This window comes from Jatropha curcas, chromosome 1 (genome assembly GCF_041381405.1).
Source record: "Jatropha curcas cultivar XTBG-Jc1 chromosome 1, XTBG_Jcur_1.0, whole genome shotgun sequence".
Taxonomy (NCBI): domain Eukaryota; kingdom Viridiplantae; phylum Streptophyta; class Magnoliopsida; order Malpighiales; family Euphorbiaceae; genus Jatropha; species Jatropha curcas.
The window spans coordinates 21,533,500-21,551,256 of record NC_143151.1 but is presented as its reverse complement, the minus strand read 5'-3'; the positions used below and the strand labels follow the sequence as shown (position 1 = coordinate 21,551,256).

The 17,757-nt window shown below is 31.0% G+C and overlaps 2 long non-coding RNA genes across 2 annotated transcripts; both read right to left on the bottom strand.

Moving 5' to 3' along the window:
- Nucleotides 1–518: 518 nt before the first annotated feature.
- Nucleotides 519–2,961, bottom strand: LOC149499139 (uncharacterized). Its single transcript, XR_016319605.1, has 3 exons — nt 2,634–2,961; nt 1,548–1,631; nt 519–723 (listed from the first exon to the last, which is right to left on the bottom strand). It is a non-coding gene; the product is annotated as an uncharacterized LOC149499139 (long non-coding RNA).
- Nucleotides 2,962–7,941: 4,980 nt separating this feature from the next.
- LOC149499138 (uncharacterized) lies at nt 7,942–10,381 on the bottom strand. Its single transcript, XR_016322048.1, has 3 exons — nt 10,057–10,381; nt 8,971–9,054; nt 7,942–8,146 (listed from the first exon to the last, which is right to left on the bottom strand). It is a non-coding gene; the product is annotated as an uncharacterized LOC149499138 (long non-coding RNA).
- Between the last annotated feature and the right edge of the window lie 7,376 nt (nt 10,382–17,757).

Genomic DNA, 17,757 nt, shown 5'->3' with positions numbered 1-17,757 from the left:
AATGAAAACGTATCCTTACTAGGGATGGAACCTGCCAATTAATTTCTACTCATATTCAAAATTTTAATTGATGTAAGAGCAGTTACTTACGGATATACTTTCATCAAACTGATTAAAGTTGAAGTCCACGACTCGTAACGTGTGTTTATTTGTAGAAAATTAAGGAGTTTTTAAAAAAGTTTTTCTAAGAAAACTAGATGACATATTTGAAAAAATAAAAAACTTTAAGTTATTTTTCCCTGTTTCTTTTAACAAAATACATATTTTTCAATTGTTTTCTATTTAAAAAAAATAAAAATTTCATAATTAAAATTATAATACCTCTAAAAAATTTTTCTATAAAATATTTTCATTATAAAATAAAAATATTTAAATAACATAAGAAAATTATATAATGCTTTAATATATACTTAATTTTATTTTAGAAATATATTATTGTCACGACCCATTTCTATGGACCGGACCGGCACTAGGACCTGGGTGGGCTTAAGGCCCCCGAAGCCCATAGTAAGCCTATATTATGCAAATCTCATTTACTATTCATAATTGTGGATACAGGCCCAATAATTTATTTCAATTATGTACCACTAGTACAGTTCATCTACAACCCACTAGAATACAATTGCGGAACTCTACCTGTACATTTACATCATCATTTATTTATCGTTTACAGTCTTCTATACTTATGTCTCAACTCCATAGGATTTTTCTTTCTTCTATTACCTGGAAAAAAATAGGTAGGCAGGGGTGAGCGCCAAACTCAATGAGTAGGGTTAGATAACCCTCTCACCCCACACAATCATACAGATGCTAAAATATTTTTATTTGTTTATCGATTAAATTTATGATCATGCAGTGTCACACAAATGGCAATACAACAGCAACCACAATTAGTATCACCTTCATATAATCACATCACGTGGAAATTAGTCAGTGGCACCACCTAAAACCCCAACGAGCCGTCCTCACACATGGCTCGCCCTCTCATACATGTGCACCAGGGAGCCGACCCCCATACGGCCAACTGGTCTACTCCTCACTGACCAGTCCTCTCATTGTTTTTCCATTCTCTCTCTTTTTTTTTTTAAAAAAAAAAAAAAAAAAAAAAATGCCAACAGGAGGCAACCCGGTGGTCTCCATCCAATCTAGATCATCAAGTGCTCACAACAGGAGGCCACCCTGCGGGCTACAATCAAATCTAGATCATCAGGTGCGCAACAACAAGAAGCCATCCTGTGGTTTTCCATATAATCCATATCATCAGGTGCACACGGGGGCGCCGATCTCCCATTTACCCGGCTGACGGTCAAACTCCATATCATATCATATTCAGGATCCATATCACATAGACCGTCCTCACAAATCCATGGTGGTCCACTTCATCCCAATTCCACACAAACAAGGCACAGCAATATCACATCACAGGTAATCAAGCATTATTTAATATCAACAAATAGTGCATCACAATATAGCAGTAATGCATGATAACATTTAGTCGTGAATGCATGAATGCAGGCGGATGAGGCGAATTATCTAACACTACTCACAGTTTTTTGTTGTCCTTCAAAGGACTGCCTTTCTTATTGTGCGCTCCTGGCCTTTGTCTTCACAGTCCGAAACTTTATAAGTATCTATATAATAAGAAAATTCTACATAAGAATTCTAATTTGGAAAATGCAGTTTACATTCATTTATTTGTTTTCATTTATTTGTTTTCGTTACTCGTCGGTTCACTAACTTATCAAACTAAACTGTATATCTATAGTGCATCTTTATTTGATTTATTTCTTCTAATTTATTCGTTAAGTAAAACGTCTATTTATTTGGTAATTAATATTTTATAATACTACTAATCAAAATATTTAATATGATTAATAATAATAATATTAATAATGATAATACGATTGATCATATAATATTCATAACGTTAATAACTTTAGTCGGTATTTAATTCACTGAACTATATATAAATTCGTTCCTCTTGTTTATTTATTTATTTGTTTATTTATCCCTCTCATAATCTTATTCTATATTTTTAATTTCTATGAATAATTTAATCGCTATAAGTAATTTAGTTTTTAAAATACAATTTATTTTCTACCGACTTTTCGGCAGCATCTCCCCTAAAATTTGGATTATCCACCTGTTAAAATATCAACAGTTTATCTAATAATTTCAAGCCACACAGCCCATCCATCGGGCAATTAATCAAATAACATTTTCCCATCCTCCTTCAATCTCAACATCACCACACAATCCAATTTATACATTACAATAACATTATTTTTAAACTACCTTAATTATATCAACACTAATATTATAAAGCTATTAACTACTCACAATGACCAAATTAAATTAACCAAATTAATTAACTACAAATAAAATTAATTTAATTAACTAACATTACTAACATTAACTTAACTAAACTAATTGACTACAAATAATAAAATTAATTTCATTAACTAATACTACTAAATTAATTAACTGCAAATAATAAACTTAATTTAATTAACTAATATTATTAACATTAACTAAATCAACTAAAATTATTAAAATTAAACTAACTAAATTTAATTAACTATCATTAATAAAATTAAATTAATTAACTAAAATGTATTTAAATTAATTTATACCCCGATATAATTTTTTTTTTTTGTTGAATTTCTGCTAGCTTGGTGGTCGGAGGCATGCTGGAGCGGCGGCTAGGCGGTGGCGATGGCGTGACGAGTCGGGTGAGGCACGACGCTTGCTCGATCGAAGGCAGAAGGGGCTGTGGTGGCGCGATGAGCTAGAGGAGGAGCTGGCAGTGACGCAGACCCAGTTGCAGGGAAGAAGAAAGGGAAAGAAAGAAAGAAAAAGGAAAGAAAGAAAGAAGAAGAAGAAAAAAAAAGAGGAAGAGAAGAAGAGGAGAAGAGGAGGAGGAGATGAGGTCGACGCAGGAGAGGAAAGGAAGAAGAAGAAAAGAAAAGAAATAAAGTATGTCCAACTTCTAGATGATTCCGGTTCGATCCGAACCGGATCGGTCTGATTCAACGACTCAGCTAGATTTTTACTCGATTTGCAGGTTTTTCACATGATTCTCAGGTTATTCATTTGGTTTTCGAAAAATCAATTTGATTTTCAGGTCCGGTTCGACTTATTTTGTTTATTTAGTTCGGTTTCGCAATATTTTCTCTATTTACTCAATTATAATACAATATTAATAGTAATGATATTTGATTTTAAGACAATTAATTTATTGCAGTTACATACATATACATACATTTGTAATCAATTAGTAACTAGAGTCCCATTTTATTTCATCGAAACTTTTTAAGTGTTCTCTAATCGAAATTCCCGAATAATCTGTTTTTGGGCTTGGGCCCAACTCAAAAATTTGGGCTCGATTTGAGACTGTGTTACATTTACAGCCCACACAGTCAAAATTTCTTATTTTTGATTTAAATTAAATTTGAAAATTTCGAAAATAAAAATTCGGTGTATTACAATCTCCCCCCCTTAAGACAATTCGTCCTCGAATTGAGTCTAGTGGAAAAAGAATGAGAATGGACAGAGAGATAGAATTTCAAAGTCATAGGAATTACTTCATTTTCAAATGACAGCTCCAGAACACATATATTGATCGAGGAAAGATGAGTAGAGGTATTCTGGTTGTTCTTCTATTACCAATTATCTTATTTAAAGCAACGTTTTGTTCCATGTTCGCATTACTTGCCTAAGGCTTACAAGAAGCTTCGTCTAAGAGACGTAAGTTTAAGGAAAATTATCTTGTAACCCTTGCTTTTTATAATATCGCAGGACGATTCGAGTCTTATTTACACAAGTCCTATCTTTCTTATAATATATTTGTTGTATACTAGCGTAATTATTTAAATAGCTCCTTTACTAAGGACATCTCTGCACTATTAGTTATCTTACTCTACAGGGATCTCCACACTTTCTATTTAATCGCCGTCCTTACATCTAACACTTATTCCTTAAATTATCTTAACATATATCATTAAAAGTTGACTTTCATAATAACCGCTCATTTCACTTAGGTTGTTTATTAATTCATCTTAATGATAGTAAAGCATACTTATTCAGCATTCCTTCCACTTAGTTTCTTTATACTACGAATCATGATTTTTCACGATTTATCCGATCACTATCGTTTCACCCTAATATTTATTATCTCAATAACAGTTCTTAAGTCCCGACATAACACTGTCTTACAATTCCGACATTACACCATTTAAGTAGACATCACTAACTCAATTTCTTTCACCCAACTCTGCGTCAACTAAATAATTTATTTGTTCCATATAAAAGTTCAGTTTATACCTTAATTATGAAATAATCGCAAGGTCCTACTCCACATTTATAATACTTAAGCTAATTGTTTAATTTTCCATCCAAGTTTTAAAATATAGTATCAATTTATCTATCTCACCCTTTTCTTATTTAAGTTTAGCAAGGTATTTATCACTTCCTTAAATTTGTTCATTTAACCTTATCAACTCTAGTTTCTCAGGTTAGCACAATGCCACCTGGTGTTCTTATCTCAACCTCAACTAATATCAACTAATATCTGTACATTTCACTAATTTAATCACTATTCTCGGACTTTCCTCTTGAAGTTTAATTGTTTAATAAATTTATGGGTTGTTTACATCTACTACTGTTATCATTTTCAGATAGCCCCCTAATCAATTTAAGCATTGTCTCACAGAAGGATCAACTTCGAATATTCTTTTTCTTTGCTGCCAGCCATCTTGTCAGGATTTAAATTTATTAATTTTAATATTTATCAACTTTGTCACATATTTACATTGTATTGTATTAACATATCTTTTACTCCAAAACGTTCTCTAAAGTAGAATAGCTTTCTTATGATTTCGTAAATTACCTGGCAATGTAAGTTTCCACATCAAGTCTCTTTAATTCTGTTGTCACAATTTACTACAGTTAAAAAGGCACAGTACTCAAAATTTCTATTTTTTTTTTTAATATATCTATTTCTAAGTTTCACTGCTTTATATCTCTTATTCCCAAGTTAATTCTACAGTTCATTTCTGTTACTGATGTCAAATCTCTTTTTCTTAAGAAAGTTTCTATTCAATGGTTTCATTTATAATAATAGTTTGCAACACTAATTATCTCATATCAGACATTTTATCAACTGTCTACTAAAGATTTTTGAGCAAATTAAAAGTCTTGATTTACTAATAGTTATAATATACATTATTTCGCTGATATAAATCATTATATTAATCGTATATTCAAAAATTCAACTAATGAGTTATCAACTACAGCCTAGGTTGACCATCCTTGGGTAACTGACTATATCTAAAAAAAATTTCAAAATAATTTTTTTTTTTCCACGTGTAACAATATCAGCATGTCACACACACATAACTTTAAAATTCTTATAATAAATATTTGCATTTACCTTAATGTCATTTAAATACCAATATCAATCGCGGTATAAAAATATTTTTATCAAGTTTGAAAATCAATACCCGCTGTATTTTTTTTGAAAACCTTTTGTTATTTCACAAAAATGAATTGTCTATCTCCACGAGGACAATCCTCAAATCATCAAGTTCCAGTCTTCTGTTACATATTTCATCCCTAAATGATCTTCTTAACCAAGAATATTCTAATATCCATCATTATTATTCCTTTGGCTATTTCTAGTCTGTCAAGTATATTAGTTCACACCTTAATTCAAATTTTTTTTTTTCAAAGGTTATTTTTATTTTATTATTATTATTATTATTATTATTATTATTATTATTATTATTATTTTTATTTATTATTTATCTTTATCTTTATTTTTACTATTATTATTATTTTGTATACATATTTCTTACATTTGAGCTTTATTTCTTTCCCAATTTATTTTTATTATTTTTAATATTTCTTTTATCCTTCATATCTCTTTAGTGTACCCAACCTCATTTAAGTCTTATCCGTAAAAGAGTTTTAAGGATGGGTACATGAATCTATGGCGTTCCTAAGGTCATTGCTTCTTAGCTTTCTTTATTCTAATTTAAATTTTTTTTTTTTTTTTTTTTTCAATCTCTACTTCATTATTATGAGTTATCTTTGACCTTTATCCTCTTCCAAATTTTGTTACATTTTGCTTTTATTTTACTTAGCACCTCAATCTAATTTTGTACTTAATGCTTGAAAGCAGATTTTATATACGTTTCTTATAAATAACTTAGATTCACAATTACTACTAGTTCTTTTTACATAACTCTCTACCCAGATATATCAAATTCCCTTAATTATTAAGTTTTCCTATAGCATCCACATTCCTTTCCCCATTCATTCCCCCATTTGTGATTTAAAGTTATTCATCATCTTCTACATTCATTTTATTATAATTAATTCATCAACTTAGTCTAGCCCACTAAGTATCCTACATGTACTAGAATCTTAATTATATCATATCTAATACACTTACTACACTTTTTACCTTATAAATTTTTTTTTTTTTTTTAATTATAACAACTATCCCTTACATACACACTAGTTCCATAAGTCTGTTAACGATTCAATTGAATTGCTCAACTTATCATTTTCTTTTCGTAAATTTCTCATATAGATTTATAATAATTCCATGGCTTGTAATTACTTCTATTATCTATTAGTCAATCTTTTCCATATTAATCAAATTTTAAATTCAAACCTTTGCCCAATTATTTACTACTTTTAATTCTATATTAAAACACCCAAAATCTTACCTTTCATGCTAATTGTTCAAGGAAGTTTTATCTGCTTCTTTATTCTGTTTAGTTATTTTGCCTCACCTCAATATGACCTATCAGAAATTATGTGTCTTCACATTTACTCTTATGGTTAAATTACCTTTGTCTTTTATATTGCTTTAATAACTCTATTTAAATTCTATATGTCGAGAATTACCCAATCAACTACCTTTCAACTACCTTTTGTTGTACTTAAACACAATTTATCGTTTCTACGTTTGACTTTATTTAATTATTCCAATAAATTTCTATTCTCCTTAATATTCTACTTGAGAAATTTACAAATTTCCTCTTTTTACATCCTTAAGTTTTGCCTTGGTTAATTGAGGATTTCTTGTCTAGTATGATTGTTTATCCTAAATCCTCCCTTTCTAATTTAGATTACAATTTCCACTATGTAATCCCTAACCGCAACATTCTTAGAATTTAATCTATATCTTAATTGAAATTTTCATTCAAATTCATATTCTATACCATTTATTATTAATTTATCACTATTATTTTCTGTAGGCCTAATTTAGTCCTCGGGATAGATAATAAATCAAAATTGCAATCGTTGTAGAGAATCGACAGAACAATAAAACTAAACAATTAATTGCAACTTCACAACAAAAACAATTTCCAATAAATACTAAAACATTTTTTTTATATATATAATTATTCAAATAAACTGACTTTCTTATTGTCTTTAAAACTCTGAATTTTTTTCTAAACAGTTTCAAGTAATTCACGAAGCAGTGTCTCTTGTTGGATCAAGGTGTACTGGGTGATCAGGCCATTACACCAATTTCCAACTGATTTTCTGCTTCAAAATTTATGGAGAGGATTTAGCAAAACTCAAAATTTATTTTATCAACGTCAGTTACCCAGACCTGTTTATAATTTACTATTATTTATCAACCTTTAATTCTCATCCTAAGTTTCATATAGATTTCCTCCCATCCTCGTGCGCGATGCGTCCACCGGCACTAAAATGGAATTCAATCCAGACTACATCTCCTTTGTTGGTTACGGCCGATCCCAACATAGGAGTCCTATGTTTCAATTTCCTAAGTTCCGCAATTGATTCTTAAGGCCCAACTTATGCTCTGATACCAACTTTGTCACGACCCATTTCTATGGACCGGACCGGCACTAGGACCTGGGTGGGCTTAAGGCCCCCGAAGCCCATAGTAAGCCTATATTATGCAAATCTCATTTACTATTCATAATTGTGGATACAGGCCCAATAATTTATTTCAATTATGTACCACTAGTACAGTTCATCTACAACCCACTAGAATACAATTGCGGAACTCTACCTGTACATTTACATCATCATTTATTTATCGTTTACAGTCTTCTATACTTATGTCTCAACTCCATAGGATTTTTCTTTCTTCTATTACCTGGAAAAAAATAGGTAGGCAGGGGTGAGCGCCAAACTCAATGAGTAGGGTTAGATAACCCTCTCACCCCACACAATCATACAGATGCTAAAATATTTTTATTTGTTTATCGATTAAATTTATGATCATGCAGTGTCACACAAATGGCAATACAACAGCAACCACAATTAGTATCACCTTCATATAATCACATCACGTGGAAATTAGTCAGTGGCACCACCTAAAACCCCAACGAGCCGTCCTCACACATGGCTCGCCCTCTCATACATGTGCACCAGGGAGCCGACCCCCATACGGCCAACTGGTCTACTCCTCACTGACCAGTCCTCTCATTGTTTTTCCATTCTCTCTCTTTTTTTTTTTAAAAAAAAAAAAAAAAAAAAAAATGCCAACAGGAGGCAACCCGGTGGTCTCCATCCAATCTAGATCATCAAGTGCTCACAACAGGAGGCCACCCTGCGGGCTACAATCAAATCTAGATCATCAGGTGCGCAACAACAAGAAGCCATCCTGTGGTTTTCCATATAATCCATATCATCAGGTGCACACGGGGGCGCCGATCTCCCATTTACCCGGCTGACGGTCAAACTCCATATCATATCATATTCAGGATCCATATCACATAGACCGTCCTCACAAATCCATGGTGGTCCACTTCATCCCAATTCCACACAAACAAGGCACAGCAATATCACATCACAGGTAATCAAGCATTATTTAATATCAACAAATAGTGCATCACAATATAGCAGTAATGCATGATAACATTTAGTCGTGAATGCATGAATGCAGGCGGATGAGGCGAATTATCTAACACTACTCACAGTTTTTTGTTGTCCTTCAAAGGACTGCCTTTCTTATTGTGCGCTCCTGGCCTTTGTCTTCACAGTCCGAAACTTTATAAGTATCTATATAATAAGAAAATTCTACATAAGAATTCTAATTTGGAAAATGCAGTTTACATTCATTTATTTGTTTTCATTTATTTGTTTTCGTTACTCGTCGGTTCACTAACTTATCAAACTAAACTGTATATCTATAGTGCATCTTTATTTGATTTATTTCTTCTAATTTATTCGTTAAGTAAAACGTCTATTTATTTGGTAATTAATATTTTATAATACTACTAATCAAAATATTTAATATGATTAATAATAATAATATTAATAATGATAATACGATTGATCATATAATATTCATAACGTTAATAACTTTAGTCGGTATTTAATTCACTGAACTATATATAAATTCGTTCCTCTTGTTTATTTATTTATTTGTTTATTTATCCCTCTCATAATCTTATTCTATATTTTTAATTTCTATGAATAATTTAATCGCTATAAGTAATTTAGTTTTTAAAATACAATTTATTTTCTACCGACTTTTCGGCAGCATCTCCCCTAAAATTTGGATTATCCACCTGTTAAAATATCAACAGTTTATCTAATAATTTCAAGCCACACAGCCCATCCATCGGGCAATTAATCAAATAACATTTTCCCATCCTCCTTCAATCTCAACATCACCACACAATCCAATTTATACATTACAATAACATTATTTTTAAACTACCTTAATTATATCAACACTAATATTATAAAGCTATTAACTACTCACAATGACCAAATTAAATTAACCAAATTAATTAACTACAAATAAAATTAATTTAATTAACTAACATTACTAACATTAACTTAACTAAACTAATTGACTACAAATAATAAAATTAATTTCATTAACTAATACTACTAAATTAATTAACTGCAAATAATAAACTTAATTTAATTAACTAATATTATTAACATTAACTAAATCAACTAAAATTATTAAAATTAAACTAACTAAATTTAATTAACTATCATTAATAAAATTAAATTAATTAACTAAAATGTATTTAAATTAATTTATACCCCGATATAATTTTTTTTTTTGTTGAATTTCTGCTAGCTTGGTGGTCGGAGGCATGCTGGAGCGGCGGCTAGGCGGTGGCGATGGCGTGACGAGTCGGGTGAGGCACGACGCTTGCTCGATCGAAGGCAGAAGGGGCTGTGGTGGCGCGATGAGCTAGAGGAGGAGCTGGCAGTGACGCAGACCCAGTTGCAGGGAAGAAGAAAGGGAAAGAAAGAAAGAAAAAGGAAAGAAAGAAAGAAGAAGAAGAAAAAAAAAGAGGAAGAGAAGAAGAGGAGAAGAGGAGGAGGAGATGAGGTCGACGCAGGAGAGGAAAGGAAGAAGAAGAAAAGAAAAGAAATAAAGTATGTCCAACTTCTAGATGATTCCGGTTCGATCCGAACCGGATCGGTCTGATTCAACGACTCAGCTAGATTTTTACTCGATTTGCAGGTTTTTCACATGATTCTCAGGTTATTCATTTGGTTTTCGAAAAATCAATTTGATTTTCAGGTCCGGTTCGACTTATTTTGTTTATTTAGTTCGGTTTCGCAATATTTTCTCTATTTACTCAATTATAATACAATATTAATAGTAATGATATTTGATTTTAAGACAATTAATTTATTGCAGTTACATACATATACATACATTTGTAATCAATTAGTAACTAGAGTCCCATTTTATTTCATCGAAACTTTTTAAGTGTTCTCTAATCGAAATTCCCGAATAATCTGTTTTTGGGCTTGGGCCCAACTCAAAAATTTGGGCTCGATTTGAGACTGTGTTACATTTACAGCCCACACAGTCAAAATTTCTTATTTTTGATTTAAATTAAATTTGAAAATTTCGAAAATAAAAATTCGGTGTATTACAATTATATCCTTTATTTTTTAAAAAAATTTACAATATGATAAACATTTGATATTATTATTAAATAATAAAAAATAAAAGTTTTTAATTTTTAAATAAAAATTCTAAATCTGTTTTATAATATTTTATTTCTTTTAATTATGAAAGTTATGAATAAAGTTTGTGAAATTTTTAAATTAAAATATAGTTTTTTATTTTTATCAAGTGAATGCATTTTCCATTTTCTGTTTTCTAGTTTTCATTTTCTAAGAATACAACCATAATTTCTTCAAACTTGGTAATCTTTCTATAGTTGTATATTAGTTTTTGAGTTATTACTCCCTCCGTCGACCTTTCCTTTTTGGTTTTTCCCAAAATATAGTCCACTTTTTTTTTAAAAAAAATTATAAGTAATCCTTAAATTATTTGTTATACTCTTATTAAATTTTATCTTATTTTCAATAACTGTCTTTAATTCTTACTTATTATTTCAATATAATAATTACTTATGTGTTATTTAAGATGATATAATAGGAAAGTTATATGAATAAAATTGCCCTTTAACTATAATAATTGTTATTTTCTTAATCTGTGTGAAAATAGAAAGTAGAATATATTTTGGGACGGAGGGAGTACTAAGCAAACTCAACAAATGTCTATTTTCAGTTTTCCATACTTAATTGTGGTGTACTAATTGATTTCGCATTCCTAACCTCACAATTTTAGAAACTCTACTATTATTCAACAAAAACTTTCATTTATTTTTCAAAATAGTTTGACATTGTCGTTGATATCAGTTATTTTACATTAAGATCAAGAATTTTTTTAGAAAATGAATAATATGTTAGGATTAGACATGCCAAATGAATATAGTTATGGACCAAGCTAATAAAAATAGAAATTTTTTAAATATTATTCTCATTTTATTCTTTTTTTTTCTTTCAGTGTATAGTCAGAAATACCGACCTTTAGGGATGGAGCTACAACAACTAAAGTGGGGTCAATTGGTCCCACTCAATATTTAAAAAAAAAGTTATAAATTTGGGTTGAAATGATAAAAAAAAAAATTAAAAAGTACATAATAAGTGAAAAATTTTAGAGTTTTTAATCTAATTGATCCCACTAAAAAATGAAATTAAGACCCCACTAAAAAATATCTCTAGCTCTGTCACTGCCTACATTTCATTATAAATTTATTTTTCATTGATTTAGTCTATAAATAACACCCTAAATCCGGTTTAAGTCACTCGATCCTAATATGCTTTTATAATATAGTTAGGTCTAAGACTAATTTTGAAAAGATACCTTATTGTCAAATAACCATTAGTAAATAACCAAAGGTTAAACTTGTCATGTGGTTATCTTACCTTTTTATGATAAATAATAACAAAATAATAACAATGATAAATAATACCTCGATTGTCAACCATTGCATGGATTTTATTGAAAGATAAATTTAGGCTTCTATGCTCCTTGAAATGGTGGAAAAGAGACATGTTCAGATGCCAAATGTTTTCATTTTCCCCATAGATTGTCGAGGGAGAGATCAATCACGTGAGCTGTGGTGGAGTTGCAGGTGACTCTCTCCCATTCACAACAATCATTCTTTGCCTCATCAATCCATGAAGGGAGAATTGGAAACTTGGAACCATACTCATCGGATTGAAGAGACGCCTTGAATTGTAAGAGAGCTAATCTCTCTTCTTCAAAGCAACCATTATTTCCTCGGATTTGAACCCAAAAGATCAAACACAACAGTAAGCACTTCAATATTAACAAGCACAACTCCATTTACAAATGCAATGTTCACTCCGACCACGCGAGTTTATTTATATTCAAAGCGTTCATTGCCTTGTGAAAGTGGGTCACTATATAAAAACTATTCCTAGTTCTTTTTTTTTTTTTTTTTAATTTTATAACATTTTTATAATTTTTAAAATATAATGAAAAAAATTTATGAATCTAAAACGAGATTAGTCCCATATCCAAATAAAAAATATGAAAATACTCAAAAAGAGTAAAATGCAAAATTAATTTTTTATTGTTTTTATTAAAAGTGAATGTTGATACTCTAAATATAAACTTATTTGAATATCCACATAAAATTTATGGGTAAACCCAATGTAAATGATGTCAATGATGATATTATACCAAATGAAAATATACTTATGTATATCAAGAGAAAAATAAAAAATTTAGTTAGTATTTATTTATTTATTTTTAATCCTGTTTGAATAGGAAGCGCCAAAGTACTTTAACATGATTAGATTATGACGAAATATCTAAATTTAACCCTCAACTTTTCTACTTTAATTTTATGATACTCTCAAATTTTATTTAGACTAATTATAAATTTGGTGTCTGGACTTTATAAAATATTTTATTTTGGTATCTCAATAGAAAACGTTTACAATCAAGTTTTCAAACTCATTAAAAATTTTCAATCAAATATCACCTGTTTACATAATATGCTGGAATTATATTTAAAATTTGTGGGGCCCACCTAGCTTTTAAGAATGTGCTTATTAGGATCCAAGTAGGAAAACCACGTCGGATTAATGTGATATAACATCATTAGTAGTAGTGTACTTACTAATTTGCCCTTATTAGATGTTGTTGGGAGAAAGGGACGAGGAAATAGAAGTGTCGACTAGGTATTCTTTGAAATTCCTTTAGAACACAGAAAGAACAAAGGAGTTGGTATTCTCTTAATGAACAAACTATATTCACTTCGAAATCATCATTGGGAAAGGGAGAATACATTTTAAAAGAACGATCGAGTTGGTAAGGGTCGAGGATTTGAAATGCTTTAATACAAGTTAGGTCTCAGACTTACGAGCAATCATTGATTTTTTTTTTATTCGAAGCATGACATAGTCCTTCTAGATTTTGGGTTTTCTTCGTGTGGTATCTATTATGCGTGAAATGTGAGTTGGTTTAAGGTTGCGATTATTTTCTTGGTTTTATGTATTATTGTTTTTCTTTTAAACTGGATGCAAGACAGTTTATTTAGGTGTTGATTTGTGATTGTTTACTATCTATTATGCATGAATAATACTAACCCTTTTGGATTTGTTTGAATGAAAAATTTTTATTACTGAGATATAGAATCAAGGAACAGAAAGTTGAATGCTTTAAGATGTGAATTTTTTATTGGCTTTTGTTTACTTTTTATTTGCTTTTTGACTTTGAAATAATTCCAAAATATATATAATTTTAGATAATGCAGCATGATTTTGATTATTTTATACCGTAGGATGGCATTATCTGTGATTTATGTGTATTATGGTGGCATTTTCATGAATGATGAGAAAGTGTCCCTAAGGAATATGTGGGTGAGGGTTTCATGGAGGTGGAGGCCGATATTGGTAATTTCCCACTGAAAACTTGTGTTCACAATATCCAAAAAAGGATAGAAATTAAATTAGAGCACTTCATACAAATGCATTTTAAAAGAGTTGAGGACAACTTTACATGCGGGTTTAGGACTATTTGGAATGGGTCCATTGTAGATATGCATAGCCATGCCCACCAGTTTAGTTCGAACGGAATCGAACCGAAACTGAACCATATTGTAGACGAACCATAACTGGATCGAAATCGGCGATTCAAAATTTTTTGGTAGTTCAAGGGCCAGTTAAGGTTCATGTGAATGTTAAAATATGAATCTAAATTGGCCCAAAATCGACGGTTTCGAATCGAAAATTTTCTATTTTTATTTTTAAAATGATAATCACTTAGCCTATTTTATACATCTCTAAAAGTCTCAATAATATTTTACCACATAATATACTTTATTTAAATTTTTTTTTAAAATGTACTTTACTTAAAAGTCTCTAAAAGTTCAAAATCTATTAGAATCGATTTAAAATATATATATATATGTAACGTCCCATTTTCTATTGAATCGAATCGTTGCTTAGAGTCGAGTCGGGCTGATCCAAAACCCGGTTCGAGCCATTAGATTCTAGAGTGGGCTAGAATGGGATGAAATTGAAATAAGGAAAAGAAGTGGACTTACTTGAAGGAAACAAAAAGATCAAAGTATAAGGATTAGGACTTAATTTCACTAAAGTATAAAGTTGAGGTATTGAGTTGTACCATGTTGACACTTGAGGTACCATTGGTAATTTTCACATAAAAATCAATGACATTCTAGAGACTACCCGTGGATTCCATTTCATTTTCATTTCTTCATCCTTATCTTCATCTTCTTCCTCTACTTTCCTCTTACACTTTCTTTTCTCCATCACGTTTAATGGTGGGGAAGATTTTAATGGGAGTTACGCATTAATTCAACTTCTATTCTATCCAAGTAAGTAAACCTTCTTGAATTCATACTTGACTCATTTGGTGATATTGTTAGATAATTTATAAGAACTCTATTGTATAGGAGAGGTGAGCCAAAAGTAGAAGGAAGCTAAAAGAAGAGCTTAAGCTTATTGGCGTAAAGGTGTGCTATCTCTTTTAGTTTAATCAATTTCCTTGCATGAGAATTTGTGTCGTGTGTTGATAATGAGAAAATATGTTGTTGAATGTTGAGTAAGAAGACCTGAAAATGGTGAAAAAAGCATGAGATGAAATGAATAAATGAAGTAGATATTGAGTTTTTGCTGAAACAAGTTTTGCTGGAAAAGTTACCAGTAACTTCACCTTGATTTTACCCCATTTAACGATGGAATTAGGAATTATCATAGAAGAGTTATTTGTTCCTCTATGGTTAGCTTTACATGGGTTTTTGAATCATTCAAATCGGAGTTGTATATTGAGAGATATGGTCAAAAGAGTACAGACTGTGCAGGCTGGAAAACGCGCGCGCGCGAATTGCATGAAGAGCTCGCGATCGCGACTTTCATTTGCGCGCTCGCGACTTTCACCTGAAACTCTCTGACTCTCATTTGGTGCTTTACGCGCTCGCGATTTTGCACTTCGCGCTCGCGACTTAGCCCTTGGCCTGTAAGCGCTCGCGACCTTCCTCGCGCGCTCGCGAAGTTGGCCTGGGAACTCACTGTCTCTCATTTTGCACTCTACGCGCTCGCGACTTTCAAGTGCGCGCTCGCGACTTGTGCCCGATAACACACAGACTCTCATTTTTTGCATCTCGCGCTCGCGACTTTGAAAGACGCGCTCACGACATGTGTTTTCATGCACTTTTGGACTTCTTTTTCAATGCAATTGTATTCCTTTGCTTCACTTATATGCCTCCAATCATTTTAAACACAAAAATACAACATTAAATCATGTATCAAAACAACATGCAAGCATGCAATGATGTGAAATGAGGTAAACACAACTTGTAATTGTATTCTATGCAATTGTGAAATGATGTAAAATGGTGTATGAAGTTACGAATTCTATGTAATTGTATTCTTTTCTCAACTTGTATGTCTTCAACCATTTTAAAAACAAAAGACAACATGAACACATGTATAACACAAATGCAAGCATGCAAATGTGTGAAAATAACATGACCACAAGCATGCAAGTTTATGACACAGTTATTTTGCTTATTGTCATTCCATTAATATGCTCCATTGAGGTTAGGTAGAAACCATGTAGATAAGGCTATGTCCCGACATAGAATAGCAGATCTGCGCCCCATACAGTTTGGTACTCCGGCTACAGGCCGTTGAGTGGATATGATTATACAGGCCATAGCAGCCAAGCATACATTTTCATCCAGTTTCATACAGTTTCTCTTATCACTTCGGTTTCACTAATAACCTTATGGAGCTATACAGTTATATCGACTATAAATTGCATAAGCATACAGTATACTAAACAGCAAGAAAGATCATTAAGGGAAAATGAAGTATCATGATATGTGTGCTTACATTCCATATGTGAGTAAATGTTATTTCTACATATGTATGTGCTTATATGTTTCTTCATTCATTGTGATATTCACTGAGTTTAATCAAAGTTGCAGAGTTCATACAACATAAAGAACATCAGGTAAGAGTATGATAGTATCATGTTATATATGCTTACAAGTTTATTTATTGACTCTTTAAGGAGCCATACAGTCACGAGATGTTATTAATCATAACTTATATGATGTGACTAAAGTGCATAAGTCATACAGCATAAGGAATAGCAAGTAAGACAATGAACATATACTGTATGTAATCTTACATGTTTATTGTTTTCATTCATACAACACAATGAACAGCAGGTAAGATCATGATAGTATCATAAAGTGTGATTTAAGGTTCTGTAAAGGAGTTATGAGATAATTATGATGTTTATGAATTAGAAGTTTATTCGTTGCTATAAAGAGACATTTATGTTGAAATTTACTGAGTCTATGAGTATCAATGCTTTATGAAATTTATATTTTAAGTTAGTTGCCATCGCACTTTGTTTCGTATGTGAATTATGAGCACCACTGAGTTTATACTCAACGCGTCGATTTTTATCACGCGTAGGTTGAAGATCGTGGTTGGTACTTGAAGACTTGAGGAGTACGTTCAAAGCAGAAATGACTAATTTGGGAGTAGTAGATTGAGAGTTATATAATTAAGAATTATGGCATGTATTAAGAATTATGGCATGTATTAAGAATTATGGCATGTATTAAGATTTATGGCATGTATAATTATTACATTTGTTAGAGCTTATGTGATTGGAAAATATAATTGAAGCATGTAATTATTGTGGTGTAAGTATTTGGAGGAAATGATTGAATATGAAATATGTTACTATAGTTGGTATGATTAGGTCATGAAAACTTGATATAGATTCTGAATGAAATTAATTGCTAGATATTAAATGCTATTGAGGATTTATACAATTATGAAAAGATATATAAAGTGTTATTGTGTTATGATGATTCTTTGGAGACGTTGGAAGTTTAGAGTGTAATTGGAGTA